Here is a 20,655-nt window from a genome sequence, read left to right as displayed (position 1 = left end):
AGCCACTATAGAAATGCAAGTGCTTGTGTTTTTTGTTCTCACAAAGCAGAATAATGGCTTCACAGCACTTTTATAAAAGTTACTTTTAAAGCAGATATTTCTGGTGTTCGCTGCAGTGTCTAGGAAAACTACTATCTGGTTCTAACTTGTATCTTAAATAATACAAAACTAGTTCCAGGTTGTACTATAATCGAGAATCTCCAGAGTAATCACTCTTTGCTTCGTAAGTTCAATCTCCCAAAAATCCTTCACACACAGTGATGTTTTAAATTTCAGTTAGTGAGCCAGGCAGCTTTCTGTCAATCACAGGAGACCAGTGAAGGGGAGAGTGACTGGGCTCCAGATGTCAGCGTGTGCACTTTGGCACCAAAAACGTTAAATAACCTTCGTGTGCAGCACAGCAAATTTAGAAAATAGAAAGAAAAACTTGCATTTATATACTGTCTTTCACGACCTCAGGTTGTCCCAAAGAACTTTACAGCCAATTAAATACTTTTGAAATGTAGTCACTATTGTAATGTAGGAAAAAGCGGCAGCCAACTTGCATACAGCAATGAGAATGAGTGAATAATTTTGTTTTTAGTGCTGTTGATTGAGGGATAAATGCTGCTCCAGGACATTTCGGTCAATAGAGATCGTTGACCAACTCTGTACTTTGTGTGAAGCATAACCCTCCGACTGCGCCCATCGCAATCTCTCCCGCGCTCTGCACCTCCAGTCTTAGGAAGCAGGTTTCACAGCCGATGGAGCGACCTTCTAATTTAACCCTGCCCTCCTAGCGGGAAGGGGCTGAGTAGGTGGATAAAATGGCGGCTGGGCACTTCGCTCTCTAGTCCCAACGCACCCCAAACATTTAAATATCGATGTAACTAGAATCCCAGCGGGATTTTAACTGGCAATCGTGGAGGTCGTGCACAGTGCTGGGCCTGCCAGTGAGTTCTGGCGGGAGTGACACTCGACCCAGCCCAGGAAAGTAAGGCCTTCATCCTGCCACCTGACTTCTCGCCCTCGCCCTGCCGTGTAAGAGCCGGGAGTTAAAATCCCCGAGTCACGTGCTGCGGGGGCGGGGCCGTTTGCCGCACACGTGACTCCCACCTGGAATTAAAAGCCAGCCTCAGGTATGGAGAGAAAGCGAGCAGCGACTTTATTGCTTTTATGACAAGTATAAGATTCACGGCTTTACTGAAGTGTAGTTTGGTTTAATGTGTAATTAATCCACCTTCTGAAGAGAGGAGAAATCGCACAATGCACAGAGTAAGAATTCTCTTTGCAATTGCTGCGTCATATTATTTAACTAGATTGGGCTGGAAAGGATGTGCTCCGATCCGATCCACTCGCAGGTGTGGCCAGTGACACTGAGCTGGGAGATTAATGAAAAATCCAGAACCAACATTGAGGAAGAAAATGTCAGTTTTGTGGGATTGGAAACCTTTAAAGTTTTTTTGTGTCGTGTGTCAGGCTGGATATTGCACAGACCGAGGCCGTACACAGCACGCTTTGATGTTCCTGATCATTAACCCCTCAGCTCAGCAAAGGGCCTGTTCTGAGCTGGGCAACGGCCAAGTACTGCATTACCAACTGTGAGCCAGTTTGAGTGGCTTACTGGGCAAATTTATGCAACAGTTTCCTCTCAGCCTGGGCAGAGACTGCATCGAGCGAGAGCTGTGTTTGACCACGGACGCATTTTGTTCTCACCCAGACCTGAAAGCTCCCTGTCATTTAATCTGAGTAAGTATAGGATTGGCAGCCTGGAATAAGAATCAAACACTTCCTGGCTTTTTGAGGACGGTGGAGGAGGAGGAGGGAATGAACAATGTTCTTTGCAAAAGGTTCTCACTGATGGGAATGTCTGCACATTTTACTCGGTAATATGAACCATCTGTGTGTGCTATTTAAAAAAAAAAAAATCACAGCGGCAGTGAGCTATAAAGTTAATTTCAGGAAAAAAATGTCAGTGCCAGGGATTCCAGGAGGTGCTCCTGATGTGAACACTGCGTTAGCAAACCCTGTGAATTAACTAATCAACCGTGATTGGTTTCTCGCTGAGCTTCAATCATGCGGTGTAGGTGTGAAGTTAAAATTGGTGAAAGGAATTCCAGGTAAAGTGCCTGTGCGGAATGGTGGATTCTGACACTGCACTGTAAGGCTTTGCGAGTAAAGCTCACGTGCTGATCAGACCCATCATTTAAAAGTTACAAACCCTCCTCTGGGCGAGTGCCAGCCCACGATCCTTTTTCAATTTGTTTCATTGCTCACAGCTGTAAGCAAGGAAAGCGAGAGTAAATAAAGCTGCACTAGCTGAGCTGAGCGCAGCAAGGAGTGCGAATAAACCGAACAATGAGAGCCCAGATGCCCATGGAGCACCATGACTGGCAATTCACTCCATTTTCTAAAGCAAATACAAAATCATTAAATTCACGCGGAATAAAACTCTTGTTATTTCCTGACTTCAAGTAAATTGGAGCTGGGGCAAAGCCGAGCTGTCATCAGTCAACTTCGTTCCCCCAAGACCTCTACCCTGAGCCCCTTACCTGTAGCCCACCCTCCCTGAACTCCCCTGAGCCCACCCACTCCGAGCCCCTTAGCTCCCTTCCATTGGCCCATCCTCCCCCGAGCCCATCCTCCCTGACCCCCTTAATCCGAGCCCCCCTACTCTGAACCCACCCTCCCCGTGCACCCCCTCCCAGAGCCCCCCTACCCTGAGCCCACCCACTCCGAGCCCCTTAGCCCCCTTCCATTGTGCCCCCCTCCCCTGAGCCCACCCTCCCTGTGCGTGCCCACCCTCCCTGTGCCCCCTTCCACATACGCCCCCTACCGTGAGCCCGCCCTCCCTAACTCCCCCTACCCTGAGTCTGCCCACCCTATGCCCCCTCTCCCAAAAACCCCCTAACCCAAGCCCACACTCCCGAGCCCTGACTGCGGTACTCACCCTTTCGCCGCGGTGTACCCTCTCGCCGTGGTGTATCTCTCACTGATGTACACTCTCGCTGTGGTATATGCTCTCACTATGATATATACTCTGACTGTGGTGTACGCTGTCACTGTGGTGTACCTGCATGTGACTTGATCTATCAGTGTTATTCTAAATATCACAGCTTGCTTCTGCGGGGCAGTGATGATTGTACTCATCACTGCGAACTCTGGTTAGGAGGAAGCTCCACATGATTGGTTGCCACATTCCTACATTCCAGATTGCAACCCAAAGGGTAAGAATGAATATTGAATCTCTTGTCTCAGCCTTTCTCCTGGCACGGGTTGACTCTGCCTCTCCAGCGGGAGTGTGAATTTTGCCACGATTTCAAATTCAAACCATACAGTGTTTCTGCAGATGGACAACTGCCCAACACTGTTCTGGTGATAGAAATGTACAAGCCTGAGATTTTAAACATTGAGAAACCTCCTTCTGCCTCATAGTTGTTGGCCAAGGAATGATCTTGGTACAATCCATTCGTTCTCTTATTGTGGGAGTGCAAACCAACAGCACAATGTTCTTGTAACGGACTCATCCATGGAGATCTGATCTGTCCACATAAACAAGCACACATTATATGGAGCTCCGTATTATATGTCTGTTTCCCTGGCTTCTGGTACTTGCTTAGTGTGACACAACAACAACATCTTGCATTTATATAGTGCCTTTAACATAGTAAAACATCCCTAGACACGTCACAGGAGCAATTATGAAACAAAATTTGACACCGGGCAACATAAAGAGAAACATCTTAAAGAAAGGGAGAGAGGCGGAGAGTTTTAGGGAGGGAAGTCCAGAGCTTAGGGCCTCGACAGCTGAAGGCATAGCCACCAATGGTGGGGCGATGATAATCGGGTTATGCGCAAGAGGACAGAATTGGAAGAGCTCAGAGATCTGGGAGGATTGTGGGGCTGCAGGAGGTTAGAGATAGGGAGAGAGGGGCAAGATTTGAAATTGAGGCATTGCTTAACCGGGAGCCAATGTAGATCGGCGAGCACAGGGTGAGTCGGAATTCCAGAATTCCCTCCCTAAACGTGTCCACCTCTCCTTTAAGATGCTCCTTAAAACCTTCCTCTTTGACCAAATGTTTAGTCACCTGTCCTAATGCCAAATTGTGTCTGATAACACTCCTGTGAAGCATCTTGGGACTACTATATAAATGTAGATTTTTGCTGTTGTGCATCCACTGGACACTGGCCTTGAAAGTTCACACATGACGTTTGGCCATTTGGTTAATGTGCTGGGAAACTGCACTCTAACACGATTCACTGTGAAAAGTTTGAACGACCAAAATGGCTGGAAACAAAAAGTAAATAATAAAACATCTGTCTTCAGAAATTCATCTATTTTTAAAAACGCCGCTGATCCTTTGAAACAGCGGACAAAGTGAGCTGCTACCTTCCACACACAAGGAACTGGTAAAATTCTCATGATGTTTTCACTATTTCATTTCCTTGGAATTTCGCTCAGACTTCATGCAGAAGCACCGTTATTGCTGATGCTTGTGTGGAGAGGTGAACAGTCATGTTGTACAGCCTGGAACAATTACAAAACGTTACGCGACGTCACCAACGCAGCCCGGTTGCAAACTGCACTCACTGTCCAAATCTTCCACAAGTCTCACGTACAAATAGGGGCCATTTTCTCGGCAGAAGACTGCTGTTTTCAGCAGGGTGAGCGAGTGCGGGGCAGTGAGGTCTGACCAACAGTACTGAGGGAGCGCTGCAGTGTCAGAGAGGCAGTATTGAGGGGGTGCTGCATTTGTCGGAGGGACAGTACTGAGGGAGCGTTGCACTGTCACGGGCAGTACTGGGAGAGTGCTGCACTGTCAGAGGGGCAGTACTGGGTGAGTATTCATGAGCAGTCCCTCGGAATCGAGGAAGACTTGCTTCAACTCTTAACATGAGTTCTTAGATGGCTGTATAGTCCAATACGTGAACCACATCTCTGTCACAGGTGGGGCAGATAAGTCGTTGAGGGAAGGGGTGGGTGGGACTAGTTTGCCGCATGATTTTTCCAGGCACCGGAAAGAGCACACTCTCGTCGACGAGACTCGAGGTGTTCAGCGCCCTCCCAGATGCGCTTCCTCCACTTAGAGCTAATATCGGTGCGTCTGTCCTCCCAAGGGATTTGTAGGATCTTGCGGAGACATCGTTCTGGGAGTGCTGCACTGTTGGAGGGGCAGTACTGAAGGAGTGCTGCACTGTCAGGGGTGCTGTCTTTTGGATGAAGCATTAAACCGAGGCTCCATCATTCTTTTGCTGTGGATGTTGAAGTATTCATGGAACGATCTTGAGCGAGAGCAACGGAGTTCTCCCACAGTGTCCGGGCCAACATTTCTCCTTCAGGCCACTAAAAACAGATTAACTGATCATTGCTCCTATCAGCTGTTGGTGGCATCTTGTGTGCAAATTGGTGTCTCTCTTTGGCTGTTTGAAGAAGATGTTCGCTCGGTCCTGATCAACATTCTTCCTACAAATAACATCGCAATAAACAGATCAACCGCTCTCATCTGCTGTTTGTGGGACCCTGCTGAGTGCAAGTTGGCTGCTGCCTTTGCCTTCAGAAGAAACTCATTGCTTGCAAAGTATTTTAGGATTACTCGAGGAAACACTGAGGTACAACATGAATCTGTAGATCACATGTGAGTACTTAACGTGTATCTGTAGATCACACGTGAGTACTTGTGTAGCTGGAGATCAGCACACGAGTACTTAACGTGTAGCTGAAGATCAGCACACGTACTCAACGTGTAACAGGAGATCGGCACGCATGTACTTGATGTGTATTGAGAGATCGTCACGCATGTACTTAACATAGCGGGAGATCAGCACGCATGTACTTAATGTGTAGTGGGAGATCAGCACGTACTAACTCGACGTGTAGCAGGAGATCAGCACCCATGTACTTAATGTGTAGCCCGTGAACAGCATGCATGTACTAGTCTACTTATGCTGCTCTATGTAAGAGTTAAGTTAGAGTTAAATCCATTTTAATTGTTTGAGTTAAACTGAAATAAAATATCGGTACTTTGTCCCCCACCCACGTCATTCCTGATTGCTTCCTCTGGAATGTATCACATAAAGGCCATTCATTAATGACAAACACAGTTGTCTGGGATTATACTACATATGTCGATCTTTACCATTCATACATTTTCCTCCCTCCCATCCTTCAAATCATTTCCAAATGCCTGGCCATTAGCTGAAAACTCTTCCTGGCTTATGTCAAAGGTTTTAAACGCCCACACTCTGAGAAAATCTCTCATTCCAGGTCCCTAGACACATTTTTCAGAGAGACATATTCAGCTGAGGAAATGTACAAGTGGGCGGAGGCTGAAATCATAATGTTCCACCAATGTCCCAGGATTTGTCCTTGGCAACAAGACTGCATTTCCTCTCCCACAGTCTCCGAGTGTCTTCCCTCAGTGTCTTCTAACAGAGATGTTTGAAGATCTCAACCAGTAACTAAAATTTAAATCTTGAAGTACATTGTACCACAAATTGAGCTGTTACGGAAAATAAATTCAAATGTGTCCTATCTTCAGAAAAAAAAAATTTCTATTCCCAAAATATATCATGCAAGTTCACACATTTTATGTCAGTCAGTTCCTGCCTTGATTCTTAACTTGTCAAGTAGAATCAGAGAGTTATACAACGGGTCTTCTTATTTTAGAGATTTCAGGCACATTCTATGGGGAAATGAGAGGACTGGGATGAGGTTCAGTGCCTATGAGTAATCAAAGCTCGTAGCCCTACTTTTATCTGAATGGTTATCAATCCAGCCAGAAAATCTTAACCAATATACACAGGCATTTAAACAGCAACATTACACCAAACCCACGCAAGGACAGATTAAGGGTGCCTCGGGCCCTGGGCCATGGGCCCCCTACTCCCATTCACATCCTGTATAAATGACATTAGTGAGCTAAGTCATAGGGCACTATACTGAGTATGAATCAGGTCAAGGTCAGGTCAGTCTACATCTCAGGTTATGTTCTCATTGATACTATGACGACACTCATTTAATATTTTATGATGTTTCCAAACAATCAAACCGATACCTTAATGAAACTCTGTACAAACAGTAAACAACAATGCTTTAATAAAAAAAAATCCTTAAATTTTGAAACTACCATCTCTCATTCCAGGTCTCTAGACACATTTTTAAGAGAGACATTCAGCTGAGGAAAAATACAAGTGGGCGGAGGCTGAAATCATAATGTTCCACCAATGTCTCATAGTTTGCGAGAACCTCTAACACACCCAGATAATTACCATTACTTGGAGACCCACCGATTTTGTCTCTGCCTCTCAATGAGAGACCTCTTAAACAGAGAAACGTTATCACACAGCCCGCTCCAGCACCTTGCACCAATACTGCCTTTCATTTTCAAACTAGAGAACAATATGACCATCCACACAACCAGTGCTTGCTTGTCTGGTGCACATTACTACCATGGCCTCTCTATGCTGGTGGCTGTGAGATGAAATCCTCTCCTCTCTATGCTTCCCATGAGTAAAGTGGTTACTTGTTCGTGCTGTGACATTGCAAGCAAAGCAGTATTCTCTACCGTTTGAAGGTGAATAACACAGCCACGTTCGCTCCACATTTTCCCATCAGCGGGTGCACATGTGTGAAGGACTACGAGCAGTATTGGCGGCATCATTCCTTTGCATGAATCACGCCGGAGTTTTGGATGTCTTTATCATAGTTTCGACAGTCCTCACTACCTTTTGTAATCCAATGGCTTTGCATGTCTTCTGAGCTATTGTCTCCCCACAGCCCAATGTCACTCGTAAGTTGCACCTCTTTCAGCTCAGTATGCGCCAGTTGGTTTTCTTCATCTTCAGCTTTTTGGAGTTACATAGAAACATAGAAAATAGGTGCAGGAGTCAGCCATTCGGCCATTCGAGCCTGCACCACCATTCAATAAGATCATGGCTGATCATTCCCTCAGTACCCCTTTCCTGCTTTCTCTCCATACCCCTTGATCCCCTTAGCCGTAAGGGCCATATCTAACTCCTTCTTGAATATATCCAATGAACTGGCATCAACAACTCTCTGCAGCAGGGAATTCCACAGGTTAACAACTCTCTGAGTGAAAAAGTTTCTCCTCATCTCAGTCCTAAATGGCCTACCCCTTATCTTAAGACTATGTCCCCTGGTACTGGACTTCCCCAACATCGGGAACATTCTTCCCACATCTAACCTGTCCCGTCCCGTCAGAATCTTATACATTTCTATGAGATCCCCTCTCACCCTTCTAAACTCCAGTGAATAAAGGCCCAGTTGATCCCATCTCTCCTCATATGACAGTCCTGCCATCCCGGGAATTAGTCTGCACTCCCTCAATAGTAAGAATGTCCTTCCTCAGATTAGGAGACCAAAACTGAACACAATATTCCAGGTGAGGCCTCTCTAAGGCCCTGTACAACTGCATTAAGACCTCCCTGCTCCTATACTCAAATCTCCTACCTATGAAGGCCAACATACCATTTGCCTTCTTCACCACCTGCTGTACCTGCATACCAACCTTCAATGACTGATGAACCATGAACCCAGGTCTCGTTGCACCTCCCCTTTTCCTAATCTGCCGCCATTCAGTTGGAGCTCCAACTCGGCCAACTCTGGGTCCGGTGCCACTAGTGGTTTCGTTGTCGAATTTGACTGCACAGCATCGTCTTGGCCTTCATCTTCATGATTTTGAGCTTTTTGTTGGAAAAAATTATCTAATTTAAGCAGTTCAGCTACTTCTCGTCTCTTTTGCTACTGCGTAACTGGTGCTCTTTCCTTTTTTTCGTCCCCAATTTGTGTGTGGAATGCATCTCTTGAAAAAGGGCATCTAGAGTCTGTTTCCATCAAGTCGAGAATAACATGCGCCTGAACCCTCGCGGCTTTTCTCTGCTCTTGCTACATCACTTATGTCAATTCTGTTTACCCTTACCCTTAATCTGACCCTGTATGGGCCCCACTCTCGGCTTGGGCCCCGGGCGACTGTCCCATCTGCCCCCCCTTAATCCGTCCCTGAACCCACGTACAGGCAATAGGCAGGGTTATTGGGGACAGATCATTCAGCATCTGAGCACCACTTTCAAAGCCTCCTTGATAAAATGCAACATCCCTACCAACACCTGGGAGACCCTGGCCAAAGACTGCCCTAAGTGGATGAAGTGCATCTCGGAGGGTGCTGAGCACCTCGAGTCTCATCGCCGAGAGCATGCAGAAGCAAGCACAGGCAGTGGAAGGAGCGTGCGGCAAACCAGACTCCCCACCCACCCTTTCCTTCAATAACTGTCGATTTCGAGGGACTGCCTATGATGATGATGACCACTCTCTGAGTTCCCTCCTTAAACCCCTCACTCCCTATGACCTGTAGAGGTCCTTAAAATTAAGAAAGGTTTTGATAGAGTAGACTGAGAGAGTGTTTCCACTTGTGGGGAAAAGCAAAACTAGAGGCCATCAATATAAGATGGTCACCAAGAAATCCAATGGAGAATTCAGAAGAAACTTCTTCACCCAGAGAGTGGTGAGAATGTGAAACTCGCTACCACAGGGGATGGTTGAGGCGGATAGCATAGATACATTTAAGGGGAAGTTAGATAAACATATGAGAGAGAAGGGAATGTGCAAAGTTAAAGCACATGGGATTGGGGGTAGTGTGCTGACATGGATTGAGAACTGGTTGTCAGACAGGAAGCAAAGAGTAGGAGTAAATGGGGACTTTTCAGAATGGCAGGCAGTGACTAGTGGGGTACCGCAAGGTTCTGTGCTGGGGGCCCCAGCTGTTTACACTGTACATTTAGACGAGGGGATTAAATGTAGTATCTCCAAATTTGCGGATGACACTAAGTTGGGTGGCAGTGTGAGCTGCGAGGAGGATGCTATGAGGCTGCAGAGCGACTTGGATAGGTTAGGTGAGTGGGCAAATGCATGGCAGATGAAGTATAATGTGGATAAATGTGAGGTTATCCACTTTGGTGGTAAAAACAGAGAGACAGACTATTATCTGAATGGTGACAGATTAGGAAAAGGGGAGGTGCAACGAGACCTGGGTGAAATGGTACATCAGTCATTGAAGTTTGGCATGCAGGTACAGCAGACGGTTAAGAAAGCAAATGGCATGTTGACCTTCATAGTGAGGGGATTTGAGTACAGGGGCAGGGAGGTGTTGCTACAGTTTTACAGGGCCTTGGTGAGGCCACACCTGGAGTATTGTGTACAGTTTTGGTCTCCTAACTTGAGGAAGGACATTCTTGCTATTGAGGGAGTGCAGCGAAGGTTCACCAGACTGATTCCCGGGATGGTGGGACTGACCTATCAAAGAAAGACTGGATCAACTGGGCTTGTATTCACTGGAGTTCAGAAGAATGAGAGGGGACCTCATAGAAACGTTTAAAATTCTGACGGGTTTAGACAGGTTAGATGCAGGAAGAGTGTTCCCAATGTTGGGGAAGTCCAGAACCAGGGGTCACAGTCTAAGGATAACGGGTAAGCCATTTAGGACCGAGATTGGGTGAAGAAGTTTCTCCTCATCGAGAGTGGTGAACCTGTGGAATTCTCTACCACAGAAAGTTGTTGAGGCCAATTCACTAAATATTTTCAAAAGGGAGTTAGATGAAGTCCTTACTACTAGGGGGATCAAGGGGTATGGCGAGAAAGCAGGAATGGGGTACTGAAGTTGCATGTTCAGCCATGAACTCATTGAATGGCGGTGCAGGCTAGAAGGGCCAAATGGCCTACTCCTGCACCTATTTTCTATGTTTCTATGTTTCTATGAATAGATTTAGATGAGGAAAGACGGGAGGAGGCTTGAGTGGAGCATAAATGCCAGCATGGACTGGTTGGGCCGAATGGCCTGTTTCTGTGCCATACATTCTATGTAATTCTTCTCTTCTCATGCAGAGCTACTCAATGGCCCTCAGGGCTATTAGCTCTAGAATTATAGTAACTGATGGGAGGGTTAGAAGAGTGGGTTCGATGGTCCAATATCTATTGTTTCTCCCAAAACATTGCTCCTTTTCTATGTTTTGTATTCCGAAGATCTCACATTGAAGAGTATGAAGAATTTCCCAGTGTGCATCAGGATGATTCTCTCAGTGTACACGAAGAACTTCTTCATGTTGTGGAACGATCCCTATGTTTCTTTGTTTTTTCAGATGATTTGAAAACAAGCCAGTGAAAGATTTTAGAAGCAGTTGTCCAGGGAAAATTTCTCATTTAAGCTTTTATCAGATGGTTCATTTCTACTTTAGGAAGAGGGTCTGGTTCAATGAGAGAGAGAAGGAGGTAATATAACTTTTATTTATATATAGAATTTGAAAACAATGATTCTTTGTGGACAATGGCCCTGAATTTGCCAGAGCAATGGGGTTGGAGTATAAGAGTAAGGACGTCTTGCTGCAATTGTACAGGGCTTTGGTGAGACTATGCCTGGAGTGCTGTGCAATGTTCTCTATAATGCGCACCCACAAAACAATAAGTGGGAACATTGGTACTGTGCACAGTTTTGGTCTTTGTATCTAAGGAAGGCTATATTTGCCTTAGAAGGAGAGCAACAAAGGTTCAATAGATTGATTCCTGGGATAAGAGGGTTGTCCTATGGGGAGAAATTGAGTAGATTGAACCTATATTCTTTGGAGTTTAGAAAAATGCAAGGTGATCTTATTGAAACATGTAAGATTCTGAGAGGGATTGACAAGATATATGCTGGGTGTCTGTTTCCCATGGCTAGAACTAGGGGCCGTAGTCTCAGGATACGGGGTCGGGATTGAGATGAGGAGAAATTTCTTCACTCAGAGAGTTGTCAATCTTTGGAATTCTCTACCCCAGAGGGTGTGGAGGCTCAGTCATTGAATATATTCAAGATGGAGATCGATAGATTTATGGAGTCTAAGGGTATCAAGGGAGATGGAGATGGAGATCGGACGGGAAAGTAGAGTTGAAGCCGAAGGTCAGCCATGAAAGGAGGCGGGGCCTCGGTTTAACATCTCATCCGAAAGATGGCACCTCCAACAGTGCAGCGCTCGCTCGCTTTCTTTCTTTCTTTCCTTCCTTCCTTCCCCAGAATTTGTATTGGGGATCTTTTGGGGGGGGGGTCACACTATTCCATTGCAACATGACTGTCTGGGACAAGCTCAGCTTTTCGAAGATGATATTTTTTCTCTTTGTCTTTTATATATGTTTGTACATTGATGCAAATTAGATGCCCTTCCGCCTGTCACGCGTACTCGAATGGGGTCAGCACAAGAGGGCATGGGGGCGCGATCCCAGTGTAAGTGCCAGGTTTCAATCCCCATGCTAATTTAGGCCAATGTATTTCTTTTTCTCAATGTCTTTGCTTAGGCTATAAGATCATTTGAGTTTGTTTTCCAATTGATTTGAAAGAAAACTAAAGCATGAATTTCAGAATCATGGAGATAAAAGTTCACATAAAACCAATTTTTAACTGGCTTTTTAATAAATTTATAGAGAGAGACTGTTTGTGAGACAGAGAGAGAAACAGACAGAGAATGTGAGACCGAGAACAACGCAACAACAACTAGCATTTATATAGCCTCTTTAATGTAGTGAAACGCCCCAAGGCGCTTCACAGGAGCATTATCAGACAATATTTGACACCAAGCCACATAAGTAGATATTAGGACAGATGACCAAAAGCTTGGTCAAGAGGTAGGTTTCAAGGAGAGTCTTAAAGGATGAGAGCGAGGCGGAGTGTTGGAGAGCTAGAATGGCGGAGAGACAGGGAGGCGCAGAGTTGGAGAGGTGGAGGGACAGAGTTAATTAATCAGCCATGCTAACTATTTAATTAACCAGAAAGGAATGATTCAAAAAATTCTTGCATTGTTGTGAATTGTCAGATGAATTGATTTAAGCAACTTTGATTGAAAAGGAGTAAACTTGAACCAAATTTTTAAGACTCTCAACTCATTACTCATGTGTTAGAGAAATCCCTTAATAAACAGCAAAAGCGATCGGTCGCAATCACATTGCCATTAATGAACTGGGGGCCAATCCCATCAGCTCATTCCCGCACCACATTTCGTAATCTGCCTCACTCGAATTGCCACATTTTGCACTGGCTCTGAGCTAAAATGAAAACTCATTATGCTTACTTGTCTTTGAATACACCGGGGACCCAATGAAGACAACACTTCTGTAACAGTGGTTTACGGTGATTAAAGGAGTTGATCGGGTGGATAGAGAGAAACTATTTCCTCTGGTGGGGGAATCCAGATTAAGTGGGCAGAACCTTAAAATTAGAGGCAGGCCGTTCAGGGGTGATGTCAGGAAGCACTTCTTCACACAAAGGATTATGGAAATCTGGAACTCTTCCCCCAAAAAGCCATTGAGGCTGGGTTCAATTGGAAATTTCAAAACTGAGATTGATAGATTTGCATTTCCTACATTACAACAGTGACTACACCTCAAAAACATATACTTTATTGGCTGTAAAGCGCTTTGGGATGTCCTGAGATTAAAAATGCTGTATAAATCTGAGTCTTTCTTTCTTTGTGTTTGGCGAGGTTATTAAGGGTTACAGAATCAAGGTGGGTAAATGGAGCCAAGATACAGATTGGCCATTGAATGTCGGAACAGGTTGGAGGGACTGTATGGCCTCCTCCTGTTCACTCCAGCATTGCTCCCTCGGGTTTGCTGTACACAATTAGTATTCAACATGTATCCTCCATATCGTTCAGCTGGATTCATCTCAGTCCTGCTCATCTGTCACAGTTCAATAAATCACACCTGCTTGTCAAATGCTAACATGAAAATGATTGGCGAGAGTTACATGAGCAGCTGCCGTTCACCAGGCACGAGGATCTGAAATGTGTTTCCGGTCAATAGAATGTTTTTTCTTTTGAACAAATATTTTCTCCAAGTTAGGACTGATTTTGCCATGACAGGGATTCTAGAAAAACTTTTTCCCTTACTATTTTACCAAATGATCAATTTGCAATCAGTTCAGTTATGAATAATTCAAGAAATTTAAAAAATAGATGCCTTCCAACCCAACCCTCCGTATGCAGACAGGTGAGTTTCTTATTTACAGAAACATCTGGGGGATGTGTAAAGAAGAGTTTGGAGAAATCTCTTCTGGTGTACTCTGTCTCACGCCGAGGAGCTGGAACTGGAATTGGAGCTCGTGTGACTGATACGAGCGAGAGTCCAGTTGGAGTCACTCTGGCCACCACTGTCGATCTGGGCTGCCTCTCTCCACACACTCTGTACTAATGTGGCAGCCATTTGCCTTGCAAGCTAGAAATTCCCACAGACACGACAAACATCTCGATGTTTTAGACACTTAGCATCAAACTCTACACCTAATACTCAAATTGTGGCCTCACCATCATCTTGTACAAATTCAACATCGTTTTTATAAGCAGAGCTGCTGTATATAAACAGAGTCCTATTTGCCTTTTAGTGGCTTTTTCGACTTGCACTCCCACTGTTAAAAATTAATTCTCTCCCCTCAGATTACCACCTTCGGTTACATTCGGAAATGACTTTATTAAAATATTCTGCATTGTTGTAAAACAGCCGAGTAACACTGCGCAGGCGTCAGCCGTGGCTCAGTGGGCAGTATGCTCGCCTTGGAGTCAGAAGGTCGTGGGGTCGAGTCCCACTCCAGAGACTTGAGCACCAAAATCCAGGCTGACACTCCCAGTGCAGTGCTACACTCTTGGACGTGTCTTCTTTCAGATGAGACGTTAAACTGCGGTCCCGACTGCTCTCTCTCAGGTGGACCGAAAATATCCCATGACACTATTTCAAAGAAGAGCAGGGGCGTTCTCCCCAGTGTCCTGGCCAATATTTATCACTAAAACAGACAATCTGGTCATTATCACATTGCTGTTTGTGGGAGCTTGCTGTGTTTCCTACATTACACTGCAAAATACTTCATTCGCTTTGGGATGTCCTGAGGTTGTGAAAAGCGCGATAGAAATGCAATTTTTTTCTACTTTAACCAGCTGGGTTAACTGTGGAGGCCTAGATTCCAAAACGAAACCTTAAATGAATGTGCTGGTAAATTGTCTCTTTTTCATTCTGGTGCTTGTGGCAGTACCAGGTTGGATGAATACCATGAGAAGCATTCAGTTTCTTTATCAGATTATTTACTCCTTTACCATATTGTTTGTCATGTATGTAGACCATGTATACGAACTGTATAGTCACATAAGGTGTGCCACCAGAGGGCACTGCGGTGGGAGACCTGAGAGTCACCTGTATAGTTGTGCAGGGCCCAGTATAAAAGGTTGCCCACCATGCTTGTGCCTCACTATGGAGTTACAATAAATGGGACTAAGGTCACAACAGCACAAGTACGATACTAGACCTCGTGGAGTCATTCATAAGAGTATTAAAGACATAACATTGTTCATCCAGTGCTGCCCTGTGTATGATAAAGACCAAATCCCTGAATCAGTGTGCCCTATAACTAGGTGAAGGTTAAAAACAAATGCACAAGTAATTGATTTCAAATCTTCCAGATGTTCAAGCCAGCTGCTGTTTCCTTTAATTCTACTGTAAGAGTCCGATCAACACCTTCGCGGCTGAATCATACATATCTGAGAGAACTGAGGGATTGGCTCAATGCAGGAGTCAGGATTATGATGGGCTATAAATAATGACAGATTGTTTTCAGTGGTCAGTGAGACATCAACCAGAGCAGGAATTCAGGATAATTCTAAAAAGAATTCAAGAGGAGGCTATAAAAAAAAAAGAGGGGATTAGGATGGGGAATTCTCTGCTACAAACCACTGTTGATGCAGAACGTTGCTTGAAAAAGGAGAAATATTAGACTAGACTGGGTGGGATATTAAAGGATGTGGGGAGTGAGGGGCAGAATAGGATTAGTCTGGGTGGGTTATTAAAGGGTATGGGGAGTGAGGGGGAAGAGTGGAATTAAACTGGGGGGGGGATTTTAAAGGGTGTAGGAAGTGAGGGGGAGAGTGGACTTAGACTGGGTGGGATATTAAAGGGTATTGGGAGTGAGGAGGAAAGTGGGATATTAAACTTTGGGGGGGATATTAAAGGGTATGGGGAGTAAGGGGGAAAAGTGGGATATTAAAGGGTGCGGGCAGTGAGTGGGATTAGACTGGGTGGGGTATTAAAGGGTATGGGGAGTGAGGGGGAAAGTGGGATATTAAACTTTGGGGGGATATTAAAGGGTATGGGGAGTAAGGGGGAAAAGTGGGATATTAAAGGGTGCGGGCAGTGAGTGGGAGAGTGGGATTAGACTGGGTGGGGTATTAAAGAGTGCGGGTGTGAGGGGCAGAGTGGGATTAGATGGTGTGGATATTAAAAGATATGGGGAGTGCGGGGGAGAGTGGGATTAGACTGGGTAGGATTTAAAGGGTGTGGGGAATGAGGGGTAGAGTGGGATTAGACTGGGTGGGATATTAAAGGGTGTGGGCAGTGAGGGGTAGAGTGGGATTAGACTGGGTGACTTGGTGAAAAACACGAGTGCAGACCTGATGAGCCAAATGGCCTTCCTCAGTGCTAAAATGTTCTGGGATTCTCTGATTACCCACAGACTCAGAAGGTTCGAGTATTTATGCTTGTTTTACTTGGATTCGTTCTTTGAACTGATGTTTCAGTCCTTATCGTGGTACCAAGTCTCCTGGTTGCCGTGGCGATGGCCAGAATTTCAGACTGAGATCTTTTGAAGTGCTTTTACTTCATATCCCAGGAAAAAAATATGGAAGTGTGTTAACTTTCCATCGTTCAGATCTGCCATCGTCTGGACTGTGGGTCGATAAGCCTTGGTGCTCTCGGTGAAATTAACTTCAAACCACACTCGCTAAACCCTGGTTTAAAGTCTCCTTTCTGAACATGGGATTGAGTTAAATCCCACTTTATTCTGAAGGGAAGAGTTGTACTGATCAAAGGCCCGGCTCTTTGCTGTTAGGAGTTGTGTAAAATCCCCATGACACACACTCAGTTACCGTGAGAAAATGTGTGTTACTTTGACCCGAAAACATGCATTTTTGAAAGTCCTGTAACATTTGCAGGGCTATGGGGAAAGAGCAGGGGAGAGTGAGACTATTTGGATAACTCTTTCAAAGAGCTGGCACAGGCACGATGGGCTGAATGGCCTCCTTCTGTGCTGTAAGATTGTGTGTGTGTGTGTGTAACAGACAGAACTCTCTCAAAGCAGCATCAGGCTTCGAGCCCAGACTGCTTTCCACTTTGTCTTGTTTTGGGACATGCGCCCCAGAAACCTTGCGCAGTTGTCTCATTATAGGGATTGGAGGAGGATACTTTAGGGAGGTCAGAGTCAAGGATCTGAATCTTGAAGGGGGCGGGCTGCGTAGGCGGTGGGGTATGGAGAGTTTGTCAGGAAAGCCGTAAATCCGTGTTTCCCCGCATTCTGTGGAGTTTTGACTCCACGCAGTTTGTTTCGTTTTGCTTTGACAGGCTCCCCGCCCGGATGATTGGCTTAGCTTCCAGTTGGGCGGTGAGCACTCCAGAACAGGCCGCAGTTAAATCGCCTTCTGCTGTTAGTGGGGGGGCAGTCTGACCCCAAGGGAGTATGGGAGGGGGACTGATCACTGATCCCAGGTGGGTGAGTGTATGGGGGGGGGCGCGGTCTGGGGGGATCCAACCTCAGAATGTGTGGGGTGTATGGGGGCGGGGGGGTGCTTGACCCCAGGATGGGTGAGTGTATGGGGGGGGGGGAATTATGACTCCAGTGTAGGTGGTGTAAATGGGGTAGTGAGATCTGACCTCAGGGTGGGTAGGTGTATGGGGTGGTGTTGACCCTAGGGTGAGTGGGGTGTATGGGAGAGTGGCTTCTGACCCCAGGGTGATTGGGGTGTATGAGTGAGTGGTGTTTGACCCCAGGGTATATGGGGGTGGGGGGTCTGATGGGAGAAGAGCTAGGGGGGCCGGGGGGAAGCACTTACCTTCTCCCCGAAACTGTGCTTGCCTCCCTTCATCTGTCAGGTTTCTGGAGTCCTCAGAAACTTGGTTGGCCAGGGTTAAACATGCAAAGCCAATTAAATCAGAGGCTCCCAGCCTCATTAAAGCGGGTTGGCTGCCCACCCCTTGTCCTGCTGCCGTTAAAACCGGACATGGGCGGATTGGAGGCAAGCTGGGGTCGGGTTTGAGATTGTCAAACATTTAACCTCTGACCCGACACCAACCCACCCAAGATTCAGCCCAAGGTGTTGGAGCTTTGCTGCTGTAGGCATTGCCAACTCTCCAGCATTGCCCTGGAGTCCCCAGGAATTGAGGATTAATCTCCAGTATACTGTCGCAATCATAGGTAGGGGCAGTAAAACAAATTGTTGTGTTATTTTAATTTTTTTTAAACAATTCTGTTTATTGGTTCTGAAAATATTGACGATGCAAAATGGCTGCTTGATACTCAATAATCATCCAATCGGGTAAGGAAGATTCTGTTCACTTTCCAATTGGCCTTGTGGAGGGAGGGCCATTGGAGGCAGGGGGGCATTTGATAGAATCTCCAGGAATATGTCCCACCAGAGTTGGCGATCCCTAGAGCAGGATGGGACCCTGGATCGGAGAGCTGGAGATGGAGGATGGGGGTAGGGGGATTTGATGGACTCCACACCTGGTTCTCCGATCAACGTTCCTGTTGGGTGAGGCTCCATAGAGTCTTGCAACTTTTATCCTTCAGTGATACAATTAGAGGGAAGGGGGAATGATTTTCCGGGTTAATAACATCAGAAAACCAGCATGACCTGAGGGGTGGGTGACCTGATAGAGATCTTTAAAATTATAAAAAGTTTTGATAGAGTGGATACTGAGAAGGGCGGAGTTTAGAGCAAAATTGAGCACTTTGGTTTTTTTTGCCATTGGTGCGGTGTTCTGGGCGGCTGCGGAGCAGAAGTGGCCTTCGGTCGGGTTGGCCACCCCAATGAATCATCAGTGTCTCGCTGATGTGTCACAATGTCCTTCCTCTTCAGTTAAACAGGAGTACCACTGCGAGCTCTGCAGCCACTTTAATGGCAGCCACTGGTCCAGCATGGAGGATTTCGGTATCCAAGAGGGGTTGCCGGGCGAACCCATTAACGGTTTGTTGGTGGCCCGGCCGAACCCGTCACTGCCATTGTCGGACCAACTTCGGAGTCGGCCAACAATTAAAATAAAATGGCGGTTGCGGCAGTGCGCCCTCCCCTTTAAGATGCGCCGCCCAGTCACAAGAAGCTTCCCGCCGAGAAAAGCTGTCGGGGGTACCGGCCTGCAGCCGATCCGCTCCTGCGGGGCAATTTCTGACGGGGGGGGGCGGAAAGGGGGTCGCCGCCAGTCGTTGAGGGGTCGGCGTATGCCCAACGGGGCAGGAAGACGGCTGGGGTGGTCCCGTACACTACTACAAAAATAAAGGAGGGCAATTTATAAAATATCAGCCCCTCCACACCGACCGAGCTGTGATTGCTTTCCGCTCTTTAAAAAAAGGGGTACTTTCGGCCCCAGAGTGTTTCCACTTGTGGGGAAGAGCATAACTAGAGGCCATCAATATAAGTTAGTCACCAAGAAATCCAATAGGGAATTCAGGAGAAACTTTTTTTACCCAGAGTGGTGAGAATATGGAACAGGGAGTGGTTGAAGCGAATAGCATAGATGCATTTAAGGGGAGGCTGGACAAGCATATGAGGGAGAAGCGAATAGAGGGTTATGCTGATAGAGTAGATGAGGAAAGACAGCAGGAGGCTCAAGTGCAGCATAATCGCCAGCATGGACCGAATGGTTTGTTTCTGTGCTGTATATCCTGTGTAATCTTATGTATACCTGGATGGGTGGGATAGGGAGGAAATCAACCAGGAGAAAATCCTAGCTACCCGTGACCCAGCACCATTTTGTTGTATTTCCCCCCTCTTATGTCTTGAATAAAGAGTCAGACTAGATACTGCAAGCTCAAAGTAAGTGTGACCGTAGTCCTTTATTACAGATCTCAGAGTGCCTCTCCAGCCTGTGAGGCCTCCTTATATATAGGTGCTCCCAAGGGATTGTGGGATCCCTTGGGATTCCAGGGGATAAACCCTCTGGTGATTAAACATGGTAATTACAGGTTTACATACATAACACCCCCCCATTTGTGCCATTGCAACACTGGTTGCCTGGGAAACCAGCACTGCTAATTCTTATTGGTTGGTGTCATCACCAATAAAATGGAAGCAAGTTCCCCCTTGGAAACACAAAGTAAACCGAATTTACAGTAAACTTATCAAATGAAATCAAGATTTTGTTACGGGGGTTGATGATGCACTCCAGTCCTTCCGATGGTCTCCGGTTGCGGAAGGCCTGGTGCGTGCTGGTGGACACCGTGGGCTCCCTTTCCTGTGACAGTCGGGCATGGACACAGCCACACCAGCACTGCTACGGGCTGTGGGGAGAGGGAGGGGTTCAAATTGAAAATCCATTTAATCACGGTGGAAAATTTAAACTGTACAATTCTGTCAGTTTTGTTCAGCAAGTGGGAAAATGGCAGCAGTGCACTGGAATTCCCATTACATCAGCAGTGTATTCAGCAGCAGGTCCTGGGTTCAAGTCCCACTCCAGACACTTGAGGCCAGAATCAAGGGTGACAATCCTAGTGCAGTACTGAGAGAGCGCTCCACTGTCGGAAGGGCAGAACCGAGGGAGCGCTGCACTGTCAGAGGAACAGTACCCAGGGAGCGCTGCACTGTCGGAGGGGCAGTACTGAGAGAGCGCTG

The 20,655-nt window shown here is 46.3% G+C and overlaps 1 protein-coding gene and 1 long non-coding RNA gene across 2 annotated transcripts in view; one reads left to right on the top strand and one right to left on the bottom strand.

Annotated features, from left to right (window-relative positions):
• The window catches only part of LOC139274985 (collagen alpha-6(IV) chain-like), a 401,423-nt gene that overhangs the window by 275,712 nt on the left and 105,056 nt on the right, over positions 1 to 20,655 (bottom strand). The window lies entirely within an intron of this gene.
• The window catches only part of LOC139274988 (uncharacterized), an 81,447-nt gene continuing 61,734 nt past the window's right edge, over positions 943 to 20,655 (top strand). The window contains exon 1 of the long non-coding RNA XR_011595644.1: positions 943 to 1,118. This is a non-coding gene — a long non-coding RNA (uncharacterized lncRNA). The remainder of the gene's footprint in view (positions 1,119 to 20,655) is intronic.

Source organism: Pristiophorus japonicus, chromosome 10 (genome assembly GCF_044704955.1).
Source record: "Pristiophorus japonicus isolate sPriJap1 chromosome 10, sPriJap1.hap1, whole genome shotgun sequence".
NCBI lineage: Eukaryota > Metazoa > Chordata > Chondrichthyes > Pristiophoridae > Pristiophorus > Pristiophorus japonicus.
This window is presented reverse-complemented; position numbering and strand designations above follow the sequence as displayed.